We start from the raw sequence: 12,630 nt of genomic DNA on the forward strand, positions 1-12,630 counted from the left end.
CCCATAAGCACAACAGAGGCTGCAAACAAAGGATCAGGGAGATTAGTTAAGGCCCGAGGATTAGACTTTGATATTTCCCCTCTACCCAGGTTGTGAGCGAGCCAGTGTAAGTCCAGCACAGCGTGTTCAACACCTGCAGGGCCTGTCGGGGTCAGTCACCCCTCTCCCCAGCCACGGAGACCTGCCCTTCCCTCCCCCCGCGGCCTCCTGCTCTCCTTGCTCTCAGTTTTAGTCTGAGTTGTCCCTCCCCTCTTTGATACCCATCCTAGTACCTTCAGCCACATGCTTTCCATCTGCTCTTTCCAAGGCCCACTTAAGACCAAGTCTCTGAGCAGGCTCTTTCAGCTAACTTCGCTTGGCTCCAAGCCAGCCTGTCCACCATGCTCCTCTGATAAGAAAGCCCCTGGTTTATGTTATTTTTATTTGACTTGGTATTCAACTTTTGCATCACATGTCTGTTTTCTTCATAACTGTTCTGTCTCCACCGTTAGGCTGAGAGAAACCTGAGGGTAGGGGCAGGGTCTCCATCAACCGCTTGGGACAAGGTTACTCATTTTTTTTGTTTTTGCTTTTCAGCTGGTATGTTTTGGGCACCTTCCATGTGTCAGACTCTGAGGTAGGTGCCAAGGATATAAGGCAGACCCAGTCCCTGGCCTCCCACAGGACCTGCCTCTCGTGGCCCTGTTCTTGCCCCAGGACAGCACTCTGTCTATCGGGACGAGTGACCACTGTGTTGATGAAGATGAGGAAGGGATTGGGATTCAACCCCCACACTGAGCCCCATCTCTATGTTCCTGGACTCCAAGTTCATACCACTTCAGTGGCTGCTGTGAAAAATTCCCGGGCCTCCTCCCGGTGCCCCAGCATCTGAGGTTACTGTTGGCTGGACCTGCCCGCGGGGCCGCCAGGGCCCAAAGGAGTTGTTATTCCAAATGAGGGCAGTCAGCTGAATTTCCAAATCAAAGATTTTTCCACTTCAATTTTTCTCCTTTCCTCTTTTGTCTAAATTTGTTCATTTCATGGGAAAGGGATGGGGCAGTTCTCCTTCTAAGGGTTAAAGACTTTATGAGGAATGCCTGGGGGGATGGGCAGGGCTCAGGCAAAACCCTTCTCCTGTTAGGAGGGAAAGAGGAGGAAGTCAGTGGGAGGGATGATGAAAAGCCGAGCTTTTTCTCCTCCCTCCCCTGCTCTCCAATCCACTCCTGCATGCGTCTCTTTCCCTTCTTTTATCCTCCTCTCATCCTCTCCTCTACCTTTCTGTTCCCTCCTCCCCCTCTCCTTCCTCTTCATTCATTCATTCGCGCATGCATTCTTTCAGCAGGCATTGCTTTAGCAGCTACTATGTGTCAGACCCTGTGCTGCAAGCTAAGAACACAGGGACACTCAATGAAGGCTCAAGGCTCTCACAGTCCAGGGCTCGTGGAGGGTGGGCACTCAGATGGCAGGCCAGGGTGAGGAGTGACAGTTGGCAAAGAGAGTTAACTGGTAAGTCTCCAAAACCATTCAGAGGCCCAGGCAGTACATCTAAAGCATGGGAAACTCCGGGATTGAGGAGACAAGGCTTAGAGAACTTCTGCTGGGTGTCTGGTGCAGCCTGGCTCATAACCCTCTCCTGTCCTACCCTGGGGGAGGCATCTCAGTGGGAAGGGCATGGACTATGTGAGCAGGCTGCCCCTGTTCAAACCCCAGGTCTACCAATTTCCGTATGATCATAAACAGGCCCCTAATATTTTTATGACTATTATTAATTTATTTTAAAAACTTTATTTTTTAGAGCAGTTTTAGATTCACAGTAAAATTGAGCAAGAAGTGCAGAGTTCCGCTGTACCCTGCCCCAACACGTGCACAGGCGCCGCACTGTCATCCATCACATCCGTACGCACAGTATCCCCCACCAGATGGTACATCTGTTCCATCAGTGAACCTACGCTGACACATTATACCCAAAGTCCACCTTCGGGTTCTCTCTGGGTGGTGCCTGTTCTGCAGGTTCTGATGAAGGTATGATGACACGTGTCCACCATCACAGTATCATGCAGAATAGCTTCACTGTTCTAAAAATCCATGGGCTCCACCTTCATTTAATCTTTTTATCCTCAGTTTCTTCTTCTTTGAAATGGGGGAAATACCAGCTCGTGGGGTGATCATGAGGATACAACGAGGTCATCACGTACACGGGTGCTTTGCCTTAGGTGTGCGTTATTGTTGGACTATCTCATGAAAGGCCAAGAGCCCCCCACAGTGGCCCCTGATTGTAGCACAGGCTATCGGAGGACTGGGAGAGCCAGGTGCGGGGGGTGAGCTTTCTCCAGAGCAGCAAGGAGACGTTGCCTCATCAGGTTTGGTTGGTCGGCTACTTGGGAAGCAGCGGTGGAAGGAGGATAAGGAGGTCCACGGGATTCCAAAGGGACTCTGGACTGCCCCCTGCTCCTAAAGTAACCCATCCAACTTTATTGAGGCACCGCTCTGGCTGCTCTTGGCAGGGGCTCAGAGAGCCCAAGTGAGTCACTTCCACGTGGCCAATGTGGGGAGTGAAGGAGGGAGGGCTAAGGAGGGCCTATGCCTGGGCTGGGCCACGCTGGCTTGGAGAAGTTGTTCCTAAAATTCGCTGGCAGAAAGTGGGCTGCTGTGGGCTCTTAACCTGCCATGCAAATCGACAAGTAAACAGTCTCCAATGAGAATCCCAGATGCCCTGTTCATTCCAGAGACCCAGACACTCACTGTGGGCTCCAGGTGGGGGCCAGCTTGAGAGAGCCCTGTGCACAAGCCAAAGCAGGGCTGCGGTCTCCCCCACCGCCAGTATCCAGACAGTGATCTTGCCCAGGAGACCTCATTCTCCTCCTGCACCCAGACAGACAGTGACCACACAGGGAAAAGGAGCCCTGGCAGTACAGAGGGCACAAATGTATCACCCCTCATTCAGGGTGAAAAAAACTCATTCTGGGGTCTGCTTGGATGGTCTAGACAGAGCAAATTAATGGGTCACGGAGCTGGAGACATGGGTGGGTCATGTGGTAGGCTTGTATGGGTACCCACAGTCTCTGCCTCAGTAGGGTCTGTCACCAGGCAGGGACACAGCCAGGTTTGAGGGGATGCCACGCACTTGCTGTATATACGCTCGGAATTTATTGCGGTGAGGAGGGGTAGGGAAGGAGAGGATGGAATGCAGCACATCTGGTGACCTGATTTTTATTTTCCTGCTCTTGGTTAAGGGCCTTGGCTCTTCTTAGTGTTGGAGGAAGGAGTCAGAGAAATGGGGAAGGGGCACGAGAAGGAAAGATGGGAGCAGGGACCGCATGTTACTTGGCAGGGCTCAGATCCTGGGAAAGCCTCTACTCCTCAAGGTGTGGGAAGGGACTCAGTTTCCCTCTATGAAGACTCAGTGAGGAAGAAAAGTATGATCACATGAACATTTAGCAGCATCTCCAACAAAGATACAATGTGTAATAATATCCCTACACAAAAGCAGAAGAAGCACATGAACACCCACACCTTTAAGTATGGGTGCAAATGCAGCCAGCAACTATACAGACACGGAAACCTCCCCCTTCTTACACACATACTGCCACTGAGACACCACAGACGAGACCAGAGGTAGTCACACTCTTCTGAAGATCAAGGGAAATATGCCTTGAACCATCGTCGCTGCCTGGATTTTGCAAAGTCTAATGCCCATCTCAAGTTTTCTGCAGACTTCCAGAAGGCACTCCTGCTTCTGGTGAATCATTCAGTCCAGGGTCCTCTGGCCATTCTTCATGACTGTCCCTGTTCCACGGGCAGGGCATCCTCCATGCAGAGGAGAACATGGCAGAAACACTCGCAAGGCTTCTGTGATGTGGCAAACTTGGGAAGATTTGGAGAAATGAAGAAATTTACATTATAGCAATGCAAACAGCTTAGTTAAATAATAGACATTTCTGTTCCTATTTTTAACAATCCGTTGGTCATTTTTACAACTCAGGATCCAGACTCTCCATGTTATGCAGCAAACTTCTTACCCTTCTTCTCTGTTGTCTTCTTCTCAGGGGCAAAGCCCAAATTCCTCTCATTTTCTTAGATGGAGCAATTCAGCTCTCTCCCACCTCTGTCCCCAAACTTGGCTCCTGAACCCCCTTAGCATAGCCAAAAATTCACGGGAAAATCTGAAAATAGCCCCTGTGCCTTGCTAATTAAGGTTCTAAAACAGAGGCCATCTGCCTCCCCCATTTTCCTCTGCTGGGGGTAGTTTATATTTTTCTAGTTATACACAAATATGCAACTGCATACTGAGACACAGAAACACAGAACCATCTATCCATTTCCCCAAGTAGACAGAGAATGAACTTATCTATGCCATGCTCAGGCTGGTGAGCTGAACCTAAAACTGTGCCTCCCCCCACTTCCCATGTCCCACTTTTAGGGCTCCTGCCACCATGGACATATTAATTTAGAAAGCCAGCATCATTGAGATGCCAAGCACTATATGCCAAACACTCTCCCTGGGGTGAATGAAACAAAGCCCAGAACTCAAGGAGCTCAAGTCACAGGTGGAGTGGCAGGTAAGCAAACACATGATCAGGACATAAGGAGATTAAGCTGGAACCCAGGGGACATGCAATTTAGCCAGCTTGGGGGTGGAGGTGTGAGGAAGGTGTGCAGGATGAGTAAAAGCTCATCACTTAAAGAGGGGTTGTCACTGGGGGCCAAACCAAGCCATCATTCATCCTTCATTCATTCACTTTTTTGTGCTTGTGTGAGGAAGAGTGGCCCTGAGTTAACATCTGTGACCATCTTCCTCTATGTTGTATGTGGGACGCCACCACAGCATGGCTTGATGAGTGGTGCTAGGTCTGTGCCCAGGATCTGAAACTGTGAACCCCAGGCCACCAAAGCTGAGTATGCAAACTCAACCGCTGTGCCACCAGGCAGGCCCCTCATTGACTATTTTTTAGTTCTATGCTAAGCAATGACTAAGACAGACAGACTACTTGGTAATAAAAACTGTAGGCTTTAACAAATATGTGAGTGTTCTGGAAGGGGAAGCTGAGTCAGGTAAACCTCTCTAAAGAGGTGACACTTAGGCTGAGGCCCAAAAGAAGAATAAAAGTTAACTAGATGAAAGAGAGTGGGCACACATTCAGGAGGAGGAAGGGACATGTTTGAACCTAAAAGCAAGAAAGAGTTTGATGCTTGTGAGAAATACTTAGCAGTCCAGCATCGTTGATGCTGAGAACTGCAGAGGAGAGTGGCATGAGATGAGGCTGGGGAAGTAGGCAGGATCCAGACATATTAAGGAATTCCTCCAACGCACGCACTTCCTCCTGAGACAGTAGAGTGCAGAGTTAGGGGAACTTTAAGAAAGAAGAGCCTGGACTTGGACTCTCTGAGTAGGATTCAACCCTATGAGATTAAAGAGCTTTGGGGAGAAAGCGGATCTGACCAGCATGTGGCTGAGTCTGGGAGTCCCTCTGCATCCAGTGACCTTGGCCTGGGAGATATGGTCTAGAAAAAGTACAAGTGTACACTGTAGCCCAGTGTCACATGCAGGTGTGGGATTCTCCTCCCTTAGAGACGCCCCTGCACAGCCGGTGCAAGGATTTGGATCAACAAGGATGCCAGGCAGCATCAGACAGGGATGTATCAGTCGAATGTGACCAGCTTACAAACGAGACACCATGCAACAATGGTGGCACAAAGGGAGGCCCTGATGGTAGCCTGGCATATCCTCAAACTCTCCCTTCTCTTGGCATCTGAAGGCAGATTGACTCCTTGAACTGAGCAGCCACTGTGATCCTTAGGCCCAAAAGGGATATAGATTGGAGACCAAGTGGTGAGTGTGAATAATAATAAGAGGCAGGTCCTTATTTTTATTCCAAGCTAGTGAACTTGGTCATATAAGTTACACTAACCTAAAGGATGGGAAACCATCAAAAGCATTTAGGCAAGAAAATGTCAATATCAGAGATATGTTTTAAAACATTACTTTGAACACTGTGTGAGGAAGGGATTAAAGGCGAGAAAGAGAGCAAAGCCAGAGAGATGAATTAGGAGGTTATGTTAGTTAGAAATGCTTTCAGCTTCAAGTAAGAGAATACCCAACATACCTTAAACCCTGTAGCAACATTTATGGTTTACCAACAGGAAATCGGGAAACAATGCCTCCTCAGGAACAGTTTGGGAGCTCTGTGATTTCATTAAAAACCCGAGCTTTCTCCATCCTTCTCCATCACCATCTTCCATGTGTTGGCTTTTTCTTCTCTCCTGTCGTCTCCTGGTTGCAAGATGGCTGCCTTAGCTTTCAGACACAATAATCTGATTCAAGGCAGGAGGAAGGGGGAAGGGACAGCGATAGCTACCATCTGTTCCATTTCTCTAGAAAGCAAAACTTTCCCAAAAGCCCATCACAGATGTCTTTTTACATCTCATTGGTCAGAACCAGGTCACATTGCCCCTCTAACTGCAAGGAAGGCTAGAAATTTGATCAGGCTTCTTCATTATGATTCAGTACCTGGAGCTGGACACATTGTTGCCTGGAGCAAAACTGGAGTTCTGATAGCCAGGTAAAAAGAGAAATGACTTTGGGGTAGGAAATCAACAGTGATGGTCACAGAGGCCAGGGAAGATGGCCCTGACTAAGATGCTGGCATTGGACACAGAGATATTTAAGAGGTGGAAGTTACAGAACTTGGTGATGGGATGTGAGGAATGAAGGAGGGGAAGGAGAAAAGGATGATTTCCAGGTTTGAGCTTGGGCAGCCAACAGATTGTGATGTCATCTACTACAACAGAAAATATGAAGAAGAAACACAGGTGTGAGGAAGATGAAAAGTCCACTTTTAAACATTGTGAGTTTGCAGTGTCTGCATATATTCACGTATTAACACCATGTATGCAGTTGGATATATTGCTCTGGAGCTCAGCAGAGAGGTCCAGGCTGTAGATATGGCCTTAGTCATTGGGAGCCAGGCAGTGGATGGGTTTATTAGACAGGATACTTTGGGTTGCACAGAAAGGAATATAAATTGAACAAGGTTAAGAAGAGAAAAAGAACATTTTTGGCTCACACAGCAGGAGCTGCATGGGATGGGGCTAAATTTTGGCCTAAGAGCATCTGGTACTCAAATTTGGAGGTTGACTTTTTCTCTTCCCCCCAGCTTCCACTTTTCTTTATCCTTTATAAGATCACAAACCACTCCTGGGTACATTATTTCATTGTATCCTCATGATTAGCCTTTGAAGCTGGTATATTATTGTCTCCATTTTAAATATGAAAGAGCAGTGGGCCAGCCCCGTGCCATAGGGGTTAAGTTTGTGCGCTCTGCTTCGGTGGCCCCAGGTTTGCAGGTTCAGATCCCAGGCATGGACCTACACACCACTCATCAAGACATGTTGTGGCAGCGTCCCACAAACAAAAATAGAGGGAGACCGGCACAGATGTTAGCCCAGCAACAATCTTCCTCAAACAAAAAGAGGAAGATTGGCAACAGATGTTAGCTCAGGGCCAATGTTCCTTGCCAAAAAAAAAAAAAGAGAGAGAGAGAGAGAGAGAAGGAAAGAAAAGCCTGAAAGATTAAGTGGCCTGTCTTCACTCAAGAGAGGCACAGAATTTGAATTTGGTCTGCAGGGGACATGAATCCCTGACTCTCGGAGCTCCTGGATCCCCAGCTATGCTCAGAAAGGGCCTTTCAGTGAAGCTTGAATTGTTTTCCTTGCTGTCACGTACACCAGCATGACTGATGACTGTCTTTCTCTTGCAGCAACTCACTGAAGGTCAGCAAGAACTGACCAACACAACTCAATATCCCAACGTTTTTCTACCAAGTCCCCTAGATTGCTGCCCTGATGTTGTTTAACGTTTTACCATGGGAACGCTTTGAGCACGTCTAAATACTGAATAAGATCCAGGAGAGTAGCAAAGATTGGAGATACAGGAAACAGAGGGCTGAAGGTGGCAGGGCATGGGCTCCATGTCACCAGTGGAAAGATGGACCTCCCACAGTCGCCTTCCATTGTAGCGGGAGGCAGGGGAAGGATGGGCAAGGTGCAGGGGGATTGTACATGTCTGCGTTGGCTCACTCCATTCCTTTTCAACCCCGTTCTACACTACCTTCCTCTGTTATAGAAGCTGGAAAGGAAAATGCTCAAATTTCCAGCATCCCTTGCAGCTTGGGGTGTCCATGGGATGAGTTCTAGTCAATGAGAATATCAGAAATCCCAGAGGAGGTCTTCCCTTCCTGAATAAAAGGGTAAAGCAGTGAGATTTTCCATTCTCTCATTTTTGTTTCCTCTTTTCTTCTTGCCTGAACATTGGTTTTGATGCCCAGAGATCCAGCAGTTATCTTGCAACCATGAGGAGAATGGCCACACACTAAGGAGGATGGAACAGGAAGGTAGAAAGAACCCGGTACCTTGATGCCCTTGAGCAGCTGCACCTGCCCTGGCGTGCCTACCCTCAGACTTCCTGTTGCATTGGAAGAAAGGAAGGGAGGGAGGGAGGAAGGAAGAAAACAACTGTCTCAGTTAAGCTATGGCCTGTAAGGGTTCTGTTACTCGTAAGCAGGAGCCTGGCTTGTGCACCCCCGGGGCCTGCGGGGCCTCCCTTCCTTCCCAGGTGCCCTCCCCTGACAGCTGTGGGTATCAGCCTCCTGTCGAAGTTTGGCACGAAAGCAGGTTTTGCGTTAGAAGTCTCAGAGGAGCCTCTTTTTGGGAAGGAGTAGTGAAGACAAGAGAGAACAGAGAGACACACGGAGTAGCAGAAGGAGCAGCTGGCTGGGGTTGATTGATCTGGTCCTGGCCCTCAGCCTGCCACTAACCAGCTCTGTGACCTCTCTGGGCCTCAGTCTACAGAACAAAGGATTTGAGCTGGAGCAGTGTTTCTCAACTTCATAACCATCAAAAAGAAGGACCTCGTATTTCTTTTAAGATTTTTCTCTGCCAGACTGCATTTATCAAATAATTCATATTTCCATGAGAATACTGTGTTGATACAATTCCGGCCAAAAGCAAAGAAAAATAACTTTTTAATTTAGCCTTGTTAGTCTTACCATAGGATGAAACTTCCATTAGTTCTTTGGAAAAATTGGAAATGTTTCTCGGGTCCACATGATTATCTTGAGGACTTGTTGTGCCCTAGGGCTTTCCTACAAGAGTGCTGGCCTAGGAGTTCACTGGGGTCCAGTTCTGCTTTCCGTGATGCCGGAGCCTGTGCCCCTTAGGAGCCAGTGGAGGTGCATTTTCCCTCCTGCCCCCAGGCCCAGTGCCAATTCCCAGTGCCAGGAGCTCGCTTCCCTCGTGAAAAACAAGCCTGTCGGAATGGCACCTTCCTGCTGACCTGAGGGCACCTCATTCACCCTCCTGCCTGCTATCCCTCCTCACAGGCCCTTTCCCCCATCCCACCTCCCCCCCATCCCAGGAGGGAGTTGTCTCACCTAAGCCTTCATCTCCATGAGCCTGCTCTGCGGCCTTCTGACCTGAGAGACCTGGAGACGCTTTCAGCCAGTCAGAGGAGGAAGCCTGGTCATCTCCCTCAGGCAGCTCCATCGCCTGGTGAAGAGGGAAGGGCAGAGGCTCCCAACCCAGCTGATAAATGCTGTCACAGAGGGTCCAATCTGCTGCTGGAGCCCTGAACGGTCAGCTCTGCTTGGAAGTGCGAAAGGTCAGAGAGAGGAGGGAAGATCTGAGTCAGGGCCTGAAGGATGAAGGGAGAAGCCTTTGAAGACCAGAGCCCCAGGAAGGTCAGCTGGGCTAGGAAGGGCAGGGCTTCATGCTGGTTAGCAACTCATTTGCCTGATAACTTTATTTAAGGCCTCTCTCCCTCCTTCTTCCATCCTCCCACCAATATTTATTGAGCATCTTTTTTGTGCCAGTACCATGTTAGGTGATAGAAATAAATTCATATTCATATTTCATATCACAGGGCGTGCACTGTCCTGAAGGAGCTCACAGATTAGTGGAGAGAGAAACATGGAGAACTTGTAGCCTCTGGTCCTGCATTAGGGGAAGCACCTTCAAGGAGACACACCCTAGACTCCAGAGCAGCAGCTGACAACCCCTGATGACACGAGGCAGCGTGCCACCAAACCACAGAGCAGCCTCAATAGGTCCTAGCCCCAGGCCCCTCTTATATCTGACGTTTGCCCCGTCTTGGTTGAAGAGCAGCCCTGAGTCTTCTGTCCGCTCTGGAAGCTGTGGAATTTTCCCGCCTGGAGGCTGGAGACTGGAGCAGGTGACCTCTTATGCTCCACGCATCTGTAGTGGGAGGAGGGCTCTGAGGAAGCCTCTGAGCCTGCCCTTCCGTTCAGGCGGCAGCGTGCAGGGCAGAGGGGGAGGAGCCTCCCGAGAACAGGCTACATCTGCTCTCCTAATCCTGCTCCTGAGGAGGCGTGACAGGACAGTCCCCCCTCAGGGCCTCGCTGCCCTGCCACAGTCCAGGCCTGGACAGAGGATGAGGACTGTGTGCATCACAAAGCAATCCTCAGAGGTGCTACAGTCCTGGGATATCCTGGAGGAGAGAGGCCAGTGCATTACACAAATATAAAGGGTTTATCTTTTTCTTCTTCTCTATCCTCTGTTTCAGCCCTTCTCCTGCCCCGCCCATGCTCTCCAAGCCAAACCAGCAAATTGGCAGAGAAAACTAACCAAGATCTATTTGAGGAATGGGAAACTTGGGAAAGAAGATGCTTCTAGAATTTCTTCCCCATGCTCTAGTCTGGGCAGGTTGCTCCCGGGAGGGTTGGGCTGTGGGTTGCCACTGTTAGAATCTAATAGGAGCTGCCTTCCTCTCGCTCCCGGCCCTGCCTAGTTATTTGCAAGCCTGCTTGTTAGGGAAATTCAATTCCCCCTGGAACCCACCACCTGGAAAAACACCTCGCAGCACACATAGTGAACAACGAGTGCATTAACGGGGGAGGAGGAGACGGTGGCAGGCACTGGACCAAGGCGCCATCAGTTCTGGAGGCTAGTGAAGTCTTCCAGCTGAACCGAAGCATGTTGTTGTGCCTGGCCGGGAGGACAGCCGCACTCGCCTGGCGTCTGAATGTGCCCCTCCACTCCCCGCTCTCCAGAGTCCGGGGGCACCGTGGAATGAATGCGCCATTGCTTCACCAGGCTTCCAGGTTTGGCTCTCTTTGCAGGCCTTTGCTAAGTGCCAGGGTCGCCTTCAAGTTCAGCTCCCTCCGTGAACAGAGCCCAGTAGGTGCTTGGAGAGCAGGGGGAGAAGGATGAGAACTCCCAGGATACACAGGCTCTGTCCGGGGAGCTCTCAGCCTGATGGAGACCCACCTGCCCTCAGGAAGTAAAGGCAGAGAGAGTCCCACAGGAGGGAGGCTCTGTATTGCACGCAGTCGAGCATGAACATCAAAGCCATCCCCGTCTGCTGTGAGGAGACCACCTCCAAGGTGAGGACAGGGACTTTGGACAGGGTCAGAGGAGCAGAAGAGTAGGGCAGAGCACAAACCCCCCAGGCAGTGTGGAAGAGGCTGCTCTGCCCAGCAGAGAAAACAGTATGTGGGAGGGAGGCTGGTAGACCCAGGGGCCCCTGTGGAAGCAAGAGAAGAAAGACGGCTTTATGCAGCTGCACCTCTCTGTCCCTCCGGCCCGCGTTCTTCTCTGGCCGAGATCAGGGAATGTGATCGAGTGGTTTGGAAAGAGGTGAGAACCTAACATAGTGGGGCCTTTGGAGTGAGATCTGAACTGTGGCCCGAGCCCTAGCCCTGTGTCACTGGCCAGCCCACTAAGTGACATTGAACAAGTCCCTCTGACCCTACGTCTCAAAACCCAAAGCCAGGGCTGGACTTGAGGGCAGGGAGCCAGGATGGCTGTGCCGGATCCGCCTCAGGTGAGGCAGCGTTAAGCTGTATCCCCAGCTCCAGCTCAGCCGCAACCCGGCCCTGCTCCACCTCCCAAGACCAGGCCGCTCCCCGGGGGGTGAGGGGGCAAAGGCACTCTCCGTGGATGCCTTGGGAGCCACAGAAATGAACCGAGCACGCATCACAGGACCTTCCCCTCATCAAAGGAAAAGGAAACCGACAGGCTGGCGCCACCGACTGCGTCTAACAAAATGAGATTTAACAGGGATAAATGTCCGGCCCTGAACTTGAGTTTAAAAATCCAAGGGCAGGAACATGGAATGATGGAAGCAGGGCTTCAAACTGGCTTGTATAGGAAAGCTTTTAGGATTTTAGGGGATGATAATCTTACTGTGACACAAGCTGCTGGCGGAAATGAACGTTCGCCCTTCGGATGTATGAATGGTAATGTTTACGGTGTGCTCAGCACAGTCCTCAAAACAACCTTGGGGTAGGAACCACTCTATTATCCCCATTTTGCAGAAGAGGAAATGGAGACAAGAGAGATTTAGGAAATTTACTCAAGAACTCATAGCTAGTCAGTGGTGGAGCCTGGATTAATCTGGATCCAGACCCTGAGCGCTCCAAGACGGAAGTGTGGGACTTAGGACAAGGAAGCAACAGTCATTCTCCACTCTGCGCTAGAAAGGACCTATTTTCAGAAGTCTTCCATTTTTTTCTATGACCATCACCCCAAGTCTTCAGTAGGGGTAAAATGAGCACATTCAAAACAGGGTGTTTAGGCACATTGAAGAAAGGAGCGTTTGGGAACATCACATTCTCCATCTTCTTCTACCCAGGGGCT

The 12,630-nt window shown here is 50.0% G+C and overlaps 1 long non-coding RNA gene across 2 annotated transcripts; it reads right to left on the reverse strand.

Annotated features, from left to right (window-relative positions):
- Window positions 1-1,756: 1,756 nt before the first annotated feature.
- Window positions 1,757-10,418, reverse strand: LOC111773417 (uncharacterized). Of its 2 annotated transcripts, none has more exons than XR_011438400.1 (4): window positions 9,849-10,418; window positions 9,408-9,615; window positions 6,084-6,250; window positions 1,757-3,843 (listed from the first exon to the last, which is right to left on the reverse strand). It is a non-coding gene; the product is annotated as an uncharacterized lncRNA (long non-coding RNA). The 2 variants fall into 2 exon arrangements; XR_002807784.2 differs by having other exon boundaries at window positions 10,001-10,393.
- Window positions 10,419-12,630: the final 2,212 nt, after the last annotated feature.

This window comes from Equus caballus, chromosome 5 (assembly GCF_041296265.1).
Source record: "Equus caballus isolate H_3958 breed thoroughbred chromosome 5, TB-T2T, whole genome shotgun sequence".
Taxonomy (NCBI): domain Eukaryota; kingdom Metazoa; phylum Chordata; class Mammalia; order Perissodactyla; family Equidae; genus Equus; species Equus caballus.